The sequence below is a fragment of the Mixophyes fleayi genome, chromosome 1 (genome assembly GCF_038048845.1).
Source record: "Mixophyes fleayi isolate aMixFle1 chromosome 1, aMixFle1.hap1, whole genome shotgun sequence".
Lineage (NCBI taxonomy): Eukaryota > Metazoa > Chordata > Amphibia > Anura > Limnodynastidae > Mixophyes > Mixophyes fleayi.
Window position 1 is genome coordinate 419,435,384 of NC_134402.1, and position 12,926 is coordinate 419,448,309.

The window sequence follows — 12,926 nt, forward strand, 5'->3', positions numbered from 1 at the left end:
GCTGGCAGGATTAACTTTCCCGAGACTAGAACTGCCAGTTTGGTGCATTGTGTCTGCAAGGATAACACAAACCACAGCAGTCATACATCCACTGAGATGCATTTGTGCAGTTAGGGTGTGCCATGAATAAATGAAGACTTGCACACAATACTTATGTAAGTTCTCACCCTACCGAAGTGGTCAGACTGGACTTGACTCAGGATAAGTAGACTAAACACAGACAGCAGCAATGTGTGATTTGTCCAGTTAAAAATTATTTTACTTTATTTGACCCTAACCCTGTAATAGGTTACTCTTGGCCTCTGCTCTCTCTTATAGTAACACTGCACTCCTAATCAGTTGCTCACTCTACTGATGGAGTCCTCTAAGAGTATAACAGCAGCACTACGATTATAAAACTGCAGAACGCCATCATAAGAGACGTGCAGCTCGGCAGTAATACCCCATGTCTACAAACTGGAAGAGGTATGGGAAGGACATACTGTCAGCAGTGCAAGCTACTGCTCACCTGGCTGATGAGCCAATTGTGGATGCAGTGTTACAACGGGACACTAAGTGCAAGGTGAAGACCTGTACAATGGAGGGATTGGGCACATTTGTAGGGAAGTAGAGGGGGGGGTGGTAAATAAACACACGTTTACCTTTGGATAGTGATTGAAAAAATAATGTACATTGTAGGATGAAATCTAACAGGCAAAAAGGATGTTTTAAAGATCCAGAGAACTTGTGCATCTATGGACATGGACATGAATATAAATTGCTCCCAAAAGTTAGTGTTTTTGTTACTTTTTTTCCGCCTTGAGTAGTCCTTTAACAAAGAAAATAAATAAGTAGAGGCAGTTGATGTTGATTGCATAAGTAGTCATCTATGCTTAAATCTGTTTTAAATATTGTTTATTAATATATTTAACCACTGGTCAACTACCAGATGAAGGTCTATGTATTGTAGGACTTCACTGTGTTCTACATAGAATGTAAATAAACTGCTGGTGCTGACATCAGGCTTATTCCTGAACTGTACAAATAAAGTTATAAATTTACTGGTGAAACCAATGAGTCTTAAAAATGTGAAAGAAAGTGGAAAGGATTCAAAGAAAAAAAAACAAACCTACTCACAATAAGGGATTTTAAATAAACCGCCAATAAAATAACAGCAGAAAGCCATGGAATTTATCCTGTCCACATATTAAACAGCTCTACGGTGTAAGCAAAATATATCTAAATTAACTTACTGGGAAGAAATGTATTTTGTAACTATTAAGGAAAACAAGGGTAGTAGATCTGAAATAAAACACTTCTTAACATATATCAAGCTTCCAAATGTAATAAATATTTACTAATTTAACAAATAGTCTTGTATTGGGCTTTTATCCGACAGCCACTTTGAATACTAGCGATTTTCTAGCTAAAAAAAACACTAGTGTTTATAGCACTGACATCGCTCCCTGCACTAAAGTGATTGGAGAACACTCATCACATTTGAGGAGAAACACTCTAATGCTGCATTTTCAGATCTTAGTCGCACTCTTGTGGCAGGGGATGTGCGTGCACTATTCACTTCCACATGGAGCAATTTAAACACTAGTGCTTTTCTAGCTGACTCCACTCTTAGAAAGCACAGCGATTTATTTATTTTTAATTTATTTTTACACATTACAAAGTGAGTCTTATTGTGCTTGAGCCAACTACATTTTAACTTAAGTTAGTAACTTACAAAGGGGCTTCTGACGCAATGATCAAAGCATCAACTGTAGGAACAAGTGTATTGTCATATGTTATAAATATTTATCAGTATCACTCATACATGAAATCTCAATTTTAATTAAAAGGAAAAAACTAGTTTTGAAAAGGCACTGAAGGAGGGAGCAAAATACAATAATACTTTATTTTCACAATGGCCAAGATAGAAACTTTACATACATCTTAAATGGCCAGGGGGAAAAACCATGCAGTTTACTGCAATTCCCCGACTAACCACAGCAAACTATTGTTTACAAAATGACTATAAAAGCACAACTACAAACACCACCAAGCACTAACACATGCACGATTAGAGAGGGAGGGTGGTTTTTTTTCAAACATGTTATTAGTCACTGGAGAACTTATCCAAAATAAATATATATATATACACACACACACACATATACACACACATGACTGAAAATAGGGACAAACGTGGAAAGTTATAGATCCACAGAGGAATTAGAATCCCACAATAAAAAATACAACACAAAAGTAAAGTAAAAAGTAAATATTGCACTGACTGCAGGCCTCTTATACAGGATTACCCCGGTAAATCACTTTTCTTTACGATGGTAAGCCTGGTACTAGTTCATAGGGAGCTTGCACGTAATGATAGCCAATAATCAAAGAGAATACCTAATATATGACACCACCATACTGCTCAGTATAGTTGCTGGGAGCAGGCCAGTGCTCAGCTCATGGCAGAAGCTGCATGTGAGGTTCCCTTAACCGATATATGCAGAATACAGAGAACTTATAAGAGAGTCGGCAGAAGTTGGCGCAGACACCCCCGACCTACAGACCCTGCAGTAATCAGATCCCCCCGGCATAGGGAGGAGGCAGCATAATAAAGGTGAGTGTTACTCACACATTGCTCCAGGTAGGAGGTTATGGGACTAGCTAGAACGGGACGTATCACCAGGTGACTTCAGCCATTACAGCCTGGAGTCCCAGCACAGAGGGGGCGACACCCGTCCTGGGCGGAAAGTGTTTCATGCGACCCGAGGCATCACAAGACACATGCAAGTATTCTAGCAGGCGTCCGCCGGGGCCGCCTAAGTTTGGGGGCTTTGGCTGCGAAAAACACCCATACTTCCAAGTGACACCGACGGCAGAGGATCCAAGACTTAGCTGTCCATAAAGATGCCTGTCTGGTTTCCATTCTAGTAACATACACATTAATATCGACCTATAGAGTTAAGACATTGAGATGCATCACCACTCATCCCGCCTAGTCACCTGCTTTTGCGACGCCTGGCGGCCACCCGATCACGGGCTGTGAGCGGAGCCGTACAGCTTGGGGCAATCGGGCGGCGCCATCTGGAGGTGAAGAGGTTAAAATGCGTGCGGTTGCGGTCAGTGGGGGGGATCCCGGGCCTTCCTACGGGGTGACGTCATCTATCTCGACCAACCAGGCTGCAGGACGTGTGACGTCACGCAGTGGGGCGGGGATCCCGGGCCTTCCTACGGGATGACGTCATCTATCTCGACCAACCAGGCTGCAGGACGTGTGACGTAACGCAGTGGGGAGGGAGATCCAGGTGGGAGAAGGAGGAGCAGCCAGGAGGACAGGGACTCTATCCTGAGCACATACTTTACATACATAACTCAGGTCTGGCTCCAGCTGCTGTTCACACTGATCTACACATAAGATGTCATAAATAAGTGATGTTAATTAACCTTTCTGTTCCAAATATTATAATCCATAGCGAGACATTGGAATAAAAGCAAAGAAGTGATAAGTAAGGAAATAATGTGAACAAAGTTTTGTGAAAAGAGCTAATCATGTAACCTAAGGCAGGGCCATCTTAACAACATTATGGGCCCCCGGGCAAAGCAGGGCATCGGGGCCCCTAGATATACATATATAGATGTATACAGATACAGATACAAGTTAACCCGTGCATGATACTCATGCATTCTAATCAAATCAAGCTACTTAAGGTGTTAAAAAGGTTCTTGTCATGCATTTGGGCCATAGCCCAGGCCTCCTCAGGGGAAGAGCGTTACTTCCCGACGCAAGCGCCCTTTTTTAACGTGGTTTTGTCCACATGTCACCACCTCATCATTTTTCTCCATCACCTCATCCTTCATCTTCATCGCCACATCCTTCATCAAGCTACTTAAGGTGTTAAAAACTCCCCACTGTCACCCCCGGCAACCACCAACCACTCCCAACTGTCACTTCTCCTTCAAGAAATATATAGGTCAGTGTATAACTCTGCCCAGCAGGTGGCGCTGCAGCTTAGGGTTTTTTTTTTTGCACACACGCCACTAGGCATTTATATAGTAGATATATATAGAGATAGAGATAGATAGATGTACTTGCTCAGTGAGCCTTGAAGGTTTTTTTCTTTTGCAGGATTATTCTCATTAAGAGCCATGCCTATGGGACCCCTTTGCCTGTGGGGCCCCCAGGCAGCTGCCCATCGTGCCCAATGGAAAAGAGGGCCCTGACCTAAGGGGTCCCCAACGCCCGGCTGGGTACAAATTAGTAATATATCTGAAACAGAAGACTCCCTAATATTCTTCTTATCCTTTGTTTATATGATATATTACCTTAAATCTATAGTGGGTCAATAATTCCTAGTATCAAAAAAAGGAGTTCATTGCCACATTCATCAACATCACCATTTATTTATACAGCGCCAGCAGATTCCGTAGTGCTTTACAATTGGGAACAAACAGTAATAAAACAGTACTGGATAATGCCCCTCTGGGGCATATTCATTAAAGACATTTTCATTGTAATCCCCCGAAAACTGCTGTTTAGCCTCATATTAAAGTATCCCCTTTATTTATGCCTAGGGCTTTGCTGCTTTCCCTGTCACTTCGGTTTCTATGGGCACTGCTATTTTGCACCATTTAACAAGTTCCGAAAAGCAAAGATTCTCGGAACTTGTACCCGATAGCTATTGCCAGTTGAAGTTGGTGTTAGCCATTGAAGATTAATGGGACATCATTGCAGTAGAGGGATCTTCGGATCCCTCACTGCAACTTACCTGCTCTCCTCTCCGGTCACTATCGCAAAGGTGGCCACTTTGCGATAGTGACCATAGAGGACAGTTTTTCGTGACTGCTGTTCCTAGTGAAGAATTTTAATAGATAGTCACGATATTTCAATGCTTATCTTTGCAATAAGGATTGAAATGGATCGTGACGAAAAAGCGATGGTTAATAAATAGGCCCCTCTATCTGATACCAAGATAGTAACACTATCTTCTGTTATGTGTCATTATCATTCAAAATCCTACGATTCAGATTTAATAATGCGCACAATAACTATAACTCACTTATATCTGTAGATAAGATAACTAGTTATACTACTATATCATTTATCTTCCATACTTCTTTGTTTTCAATATTTGAAACTGGAATGTATAAATCATGTGGTCAGGGAAGGGTTGGCAAATTTTAGCCCGGGGGGCATGACCCCATTTAGCAGCCTATTTGGGGAAAAAATGCAGGTGACACAGCCAAAGTTAGCCCACTATGGGACCGGCCCATGAGCAGATGCCCAGCCTGCCCCTGCATGTGGCTACGGATCACTGCATTTAGCATCCAAAACAACAATCTCATCTGTAATTGTGTCCTGGTCACCTATTCACCATTTTAATGAAATATTTCTCTAATAATAAACATTTTCATTTTTATAAATAAAATGTAATATTTTCTCTATAAATCAGCGTGGACCTTAAGAGTACATACATATTAGAATCTTTTGGGAGAGCATTCCCTAAACAATTATGTGAATTTTACAAAGAGAATATATAGGTTAGGTCTATTTTTGTGCCTATGCAGATAATCTTTTCTACAAAAAATAAAAGTAGCTATAAGTCCCAGCATAACCCGTCACCCTTTGTATTCACAAAACCTCCACATGTTGACCAGGCTGGTTTTCAGGCCAGCCATGTATATCTAGACACCCCAAGTATGTCATTTGTTACTGTACATACTGCACACATAATTTAGCTTTTCCTCAGACTGTGACCTGCTGTTGCTTTAAATATGAGACTGCACTTGGTCACATGGTCTCTGCATGTGACCTTTTTACAGCGTATTTTAGTGGAGAATGTAGCAGAGGAGTAATACTGAATTTGTTGAGAACTTTTATCTATTGTTATGTTAAGCCTTATAGGTGCATTGCCAACAAGATAAAAAATTTACTATAGTTGCAGACTGCAAATCAATGCACATTTAAATTTAAAATGATGGTGATTGGAGGAGAGGTGAGTGGAAGCAACCATCACCAGTCTCAATTTATTGATTGCTGCTTGTGATGAGACATACTGCTCGCATACACTCTACACTTGGGCATGTAAAAGGAACTCGGGAGACCCAGGAGAATGTCTACATGTAACATCCCCCCGGGGCTTCGGCTAGGGGTAGGAGCACATTTGTAAAATATTTTCCATTGGTAGTAGTGTAACTTTAAGACAACAAATGGTGTAAGAAGTGGGATAACACATACAGATCTAAGTTTTCTGTCTAATCAATTTCCCCCGGAATACCATATGTTTCATAAATAGACTTGAGCATTGTAATGATATTGTGTGATGTTTTACCCAGTGGTTTTAGGACTTATGGATAGTTATTATTATTATTATTATTATTATTATCATTTATTTGTTAGGCGCCACAAGGTGTCCGCAGCGCCGTACATAGTACAAACAGTAAACCATACAGGGTTAAACAGTACAGAACAGTAAACACAAAGTACCAATGCTTCAGAAACTCCGGGACAGACAAATGGAGTAAGGACGGAGCAGAAGAACAGGTGTGGAGACACGAGGGAAGAAGTGCCCTGCTCAAACGAGCTTACATCCTAAGGGAGGGTGGATGAAACAGACACGAGAGGGAGCGGTAGGGGACAGAGGGAAGAGCGAGCAGAGTAGGTGAGGGGTTAGGTGGATGATTGGTAGGCTTTAAGAAACAGGTGAGTTTTTAAGTGCTCGTTTGAAGGGGCACAGATTGGGAGCGAGACGGATGGAGCGAGGGAGGTCATTCCAGTGTAGGGGGGCAGCTCGGGAGAAGTCTTGGATTCTGGAGTGGGAAGTGGTAATGAGAGTGGAAGAGAGGCGACGGTCAGTAGCAGAGAGCAGGGATTGGGCTGGAGTGTGAATGGTGAGGAGGTCGGAGATGTAGGGGGCAGTAGACTTGGAGAGAGATTTGTAAGTGGTGGTAAGGAGTTTGAAGAGGATTCTGTAGGGGATGGGGAGCCAGTGAAGGGCAAGGCAGAGAGGGGAAGCAGAGGAGGAGCGGTGTGAGAGAAAGATGAGTCGAGCAGCCACATTGAGTACAGAGCGGAGGGGGGCGAGATGAGAGAGGGGGAGGCCAGTGAGGAGAAGGTTGCAGTAGTCGAGGCGGGAGATGATGAGTGCATGGATGATGGTTTTAGTGGCGTCTTGTGAGAGGAAGGGTCGGATGCGGGCTATGTTGCGAAGTTGGAATCTACAGGCTTGGGCAAGGGATTGGACATGGGGTGCAAAAGAGAGAGAGGAGTCAAGGGTGACACGCAGGCAACGGTTCTGGGTAACAGAGGAGATGGTGGTGTTGTTAAGAACGATAGAGAGGTTGTGGTGGGAGGGGAGTCTCGGGGGAGAAAAGACAATGAATTCAGTTTTGGAGATGTTAATTTTGAGAAAGCGGGAGGACATCCAGGAGGAGATGGCAGAGAGGCAGTCAGATACACAAGAGATGAGGGAGGGAGAGAGATCAGGAGAAGAGATGTAGAGTTGAATGTCGTCAGCATACAGGTGATACTGAAGACCAAAGGAGGAGATGAGCGCACCGAGGGAGGAAGTGTATAGCGAAAAAAGTAAAGGGCCAAGGACAGAGCCCTGGGGGACACCTACTGGAAGTAGGGAGGGGGTGGAGGAAGAGCCTGACGTGGAGACAGAGAAGGTGCGGTTAGCGAGGTAGGAGCAGAACCAGGCGTGGACGGAACCGGAGAGGCAGAGAGAGAGAAGAGTTTGCAGAAGGAGGGGGTGGTCCACAGTGTCAAAGGCCGCAGAGAGATCAAGGAGGATGAGTAAGGAGAAGAGACCCTTAGATTAGATAGAGAATTTATTTACTATTAACAAAAGATGCATTTAGCATTTTAGAAAACTTTTTGGACTCTGTCACAAAATATAAGTAGGTCTTCATCTACTCGGCCTTAATGATGCACTGGCCAACATTCCTGTAAGTTGGGAGGACCTATCTTTTCAACTAGGCAAACTTCTTACATTTATCCTAAGTGGTAACATAACTTCATCCTGAGTTTCGTCTTTTAAAGTTTGCAGTAACCCAGGACTTAACAAAGGAATCTACTAAAGTTCTTCAATTTGAGGAAATAGAGCTGGAAATGGCTATTTTTTTAGCGGTTTATAAGTCAATTTGGTTGTCATCAAATCTATTAAAGACAAAGCATCCATTAAACCAAACCACTCACCACCTCCACCTCCTCAGAAAAAACTTACTACATTCACCAAGGTATCCAGTAGTAAGTATATAACGTGGAAAGGATCAATTTAGTAACTCACTGTGGAAGTCACTAAAAATGTTTTCACTGGTTTAATACAATTGCTTGCTTTATAGTGAGACAAGTGAGTTTGGGGGGAGGGTGACGTTTATGCATATATGGATACATTCCTTTAAATGGCCCATTCATTGCAGTGGTGTTTCTGCATATAATGCACATGCTGTAAATTCCATGAATGTGCAACTGAAATGACAGAGAAAGCTCAGCTAACAAATGAATACATAAAAATAGTGCACCACCCCAAAATCCTCAATCAGCCCCTAACAGAAGACATCTAAAGCAGAAAAACTTACAAGCATGTGGTCCCTCTATCATCATGAAAAAGAGCCCCAAGCTAGTTAATACAGGGCTGGTGCCCCTTGTGGAAAGGGGGGGGGGGGGGCACGATTGCAAAAATCAGCATCTCCAACCCCTAGACACTACCAGCCCTGTGCTGAAATGCTCCGGGACTCTTTAACACCTACCTGGGTAATTTTATAGGGAAGGTAAATTGCTGAAAGAGAAAATCTCACAATTGATAAAGTCTGTCCAAATTTTATTTACTAATAAAAGTAAGAACTATACTTACAGAGCCATAGACGATATAGGCATACAGGGGTAAACCTTGGTGTTCTACTGCCATGCTTTTCGGATAGCACTCCATCAACAGGCATATCAGAGGACACTGTCTATAACAACTTATCTCCCCATCGAAAATTTCACGCTCTGCTTCCCTGCAGCTAGCTCTCACTTCAGAATCAGAATAACGCCACCCTGTTGTTCATTTTAGATTATAGCTGGGTTGATTTCAGTGGGAACAATAGACAGCTAAACAAGCAAATATGGAAAAATAACTACAGAATTTCTATAAGCATAGAAAATAGAAACATATCCTTAAAATTATATAGAGTCTACCGAGGTCAAAATGCTCAGAGTAATTAAATATCAGTTGTACCAACAGAAAATTAATGAAACCAACATTCTGCTAGACTGATCATTTAATTGGTTGTACTAGCCAACTAGTCAGATACATGCAAATGGTTTGAAAATGTTCCCTCATTCCGGATTTATCCAACTTTTTGTGGAACTTTGGTCGGTGTTCTTCACTTTCTGTCTAGGTGCTTAAGAATTTTGTGACATGGTCCAGGTATTCAATTGTGTAAAAAAAGTATATTGGTCTACACTTATATTTTTTTTCTTGTATTTTCTGTATTATGGTAAATGTGTGTTAGCTCAGTATGTTACTTTCTGTACAATATATGTTACGTATAATGCATAATCCCCCACTGCAAAATGCTGCAGAATATTGTGGCGTCACATAGATAAATAATGCTAATATAGATCAGATTTAATGGCATGCATTAGCCACAAGGTGGCATGCAATTTCTTTTAATGCTCTTTGCATAGCAAAGACTCATTCATACAGCTGCTTCTCTCACTTGTGAAGCTGGTTCTGTTGTACTGTATGAGCACCAGGCCAAACTTGAGCAAACATGCAGATAAAGTAGGGATCAATATGCCATACATGAAACGTTGGTTTGTCTATATATCATTATGTTACTGAACGGTCTCTGTGAACACAGAAAAATACTTCTGATTGTGATCATTGATTTCTGTTTCCTTTGTTGAGTTTGACAGAACTGTAAATTTGTTTTAACAGTGTATTTGCTGTGAACTAAATAGATTTGTGTGAGACGTTGAACCCAATTAACATATTAAAATTATGATGTGTAAAGCATGGTATGGTGAAAAATATATACCATAAGTACGATGAGTGAAGCTAAAATGTCAAATTAGCACATTATAGCAAAAATGTTCTCTCTCTCTCCCTCTCTATCTTATCTCTCTCTACCAACTTGAAATGGTATCATCTCCCTCGCCAAACAACCAGCTCAATTCCTTCCCAGCACCCTCTGACACTCTCTCTTTAATTGAGCCCACAAATGAAGATGAAGTATCTACACTCTTCTTATCTTCCTACTCTACCACCTTTCCTCTTGATCCTATCCCCTCACAAATCAGTAGATCACTGTCTCCTGTGCTTATCCCACACATAACTAAAATCTGACCCAAACTCTCTCTCAAATTACAGTCCCATCTCTCAGCACAGTTGCCCCTCCAAACTCCTACCCTTCTCTATCTATAACACTTCTCTTGGAAAACTAATAAACTCCTTTGGATTTCAGTATCATCTCTGTGATGATACACTAATTTATATATATTTTGATCTCTCACCATCTTGGGCAAGACAGTGGCGTAGTGGTTAGCACTTCTGCCTCACAGCACTGGGGTCATGAGTTCAATTCCCAACCATGGCCTTATCTGTGTTGAGTTTGTATGTTCTCCCTGTGTTTGCGTGGGTTTCCTCCGGGTGCTCTGGTTTCCTCCCACACTCCAAATACATACTGCGGAATTAGTGGCACTATATAAATAGCTGCTGATTATCTATGTTGGACCATGTTACTGACTCTCTTCTGCCATTTCATCTTGGATGTCCTCTCGCCAACTCAAACTCAGTCTTTCCAAAACCAAGTTAATAATATTTCCACCCAACAATTGAAGTTACCTACCTGATATTTCTGTTGACAATATGACAATAAATTTCACCCCACAAGATCGACTTGTTCTTTGTTTCCCGTATTCACTCTAAATATCTACATCATGTTACAACCATCTAAAAACATTTCCAGCTTACGCACATATCTCACACATGACACTGCAAATGCTTTAATTCATGCACTCATCCTACTGCAATTCCCTCCTTACAGGTCTTCCCCAGATCAGACTTTTACCCCTAAAATCTATTTTGCATGCAGCAGCTAGATTGTTTTTCCTTGCGAACTCTGTTTCTACATTGGATGCCTGTTTTTCACCAAATTCAATATAAAATTCTTCAACTAACATACAAGGCCATCAACAAAACTACACCAACAAACATCTTCTCACTTGTCTCAAAATATCTCCCAACTCGACGACTCCGTTCTGCACAAGATCTGAGTCTCTCCACTCTCATTACATGCTCCCATTCCCGGTTACAGGTCTTTATCCGGCTCTACTCACTTTGTGAAATTTACCCCCTTGCACAATAAATGTTACGGTCACCAGAAGCCTAACATATCCCCCGGTCTTCACCAAGAACCGCCGCAAGGGGGGATGGATTTTGCTGCCAGAGGCTCGCAGGTCGTGGCCCCTAGGTTGGTCCTCTGACGTGGTAGAGGAGTGATGGATGGTAGAGGCAACAGAACTGAAGCAGACCCAGGAATGGTGGTCCGGAGGTATGCTGGTCTGAAACACTTGAAATAATGAGGTACACAGGAGATTCCGTAACCGTAGTCTGTAAGGGAGAGCTGGGACTGGTACACAGAAGTGGTCACGGTACACGGAGATCCAAAGCCGTAGTATAAAAGGAGGCCCGGGACTGGTACACAGAAGAAGCGCAGCACAGAAGGGAAATCCAGAAAACTTAGAAGGATATGCCGGATCTGGTACACAGAGGACTAGTAGCACAAGGAATACCCAGAACCAGAGTCAGACAAAGCCAAGGTCATACACAGGGAGACAGAATGTATGCAGTAGCAGAAGACAGTGTGAGCCATAAGCTGAGGATGTGAACCTGTTGCTCTGACACAGGCAGTGTGTCAGAGTGCTACTGATATAGGAGAGGGGAATTCAAATTCTCTGCTCCATTGTCACATGGCCACAGCAGCGAGCCGCCCGCCCGGATGCTTACAGGACGGGCGGCTGATATTGGGAGCTGGAACAAGAATCAGGTAAGTCTCTTACAATAAGACTTTCCTCTGGTCTTCAAGCATTCTCTGAAAACCCACCTCTCAGGCAAACATAAAATTCCTCGACTACCGTCTTAACCTCTCTAGGTTACCCTGTTAGCATACTTTACACAATTAACACCAACATACATCTCCTCACTACTCTCAAAATATCTCCCAACTCAACAACTTTGGAAGAGAAGAAGACAGGTGATGCGTATGAGGTTTGCTGGACCATTAAGACAAACTAAAAAGTCAGACGACCTGCAATTCCTCACTACATACTGTTTTTGAGCATACTCAGGAGGGATATGTATCCATCTATTGGGAAACAAAATATGTCTTGCCATAATTTAACCCCTGAAGAGAGACAAGCTATCAAATTATTTAAATCTGATTAATCGCCCTGCTAACAAATGGGACGGAATAATTCTTCAGAAATTTAGTGATTATACCAAGGAGATATACAGACAGTTGGCGGATACTTATATATGATCCTACATCAACTTATAAGAAAGAGATAGATGCTGTTATTGTCCATGGGGTTACCAACAGTTATATTAATCATGAGATAGCTTTATTTCTTATACAGGACCACCCTACATTACCTATTCTGTATACCCTCCCGGAGATAAATAAGTGTCTGATTGATCCTTCAGGTAGGCCAATAACCACAGTCTCTATCACAGTACGGTGACTTTTATCTGCAGGCAATTAAACTATCTGAAACAAAATATTTAGGAAACAAATATTTTATTATTAAATAATAATGTCGGCTATACAGATAGTTTAACTAGTTTAAATTCCACTGATTTTGTTAATCGGATTCCACAACTTGTATTGCAATCTGATTGGCTACTGGTGACACCAGTCTTTATAGTAATATTGCTCATCAGTTGGGGATGGAGGCGAGT

At 41.9% G+C, this 12,926-nt stretch overlaps 1 protein-coding gene across 2 annotated transcripts in view; it reads right to left on the reverse strand.

Annotated features, from left to right (window-relative positions):
• GPBP1 (GC-rich promoter binding protein 1) overlaps positions 1–3,142 on the reverse strand; it is a 28,112-nt gene extending 24,970 nt beyond the window's left edge. Inside the window, exon 1 of one of the 2 annotated variants that reach the window (XM_075183289.1) lies at positions 2,983–3,142. The gene's annotated coding sequence lies outside the window, so the exon portion shown is untranslated. Of the gene's footprint in view, positions 1–2,611; positions 2,803–2,982 lie in introns of those variants that run through there. The other variant, XM_075183280.1, reaches the window with a different exon arrangement.
• Positions 3,143–12,926: the final 9,784 nt, after the last annotated feature.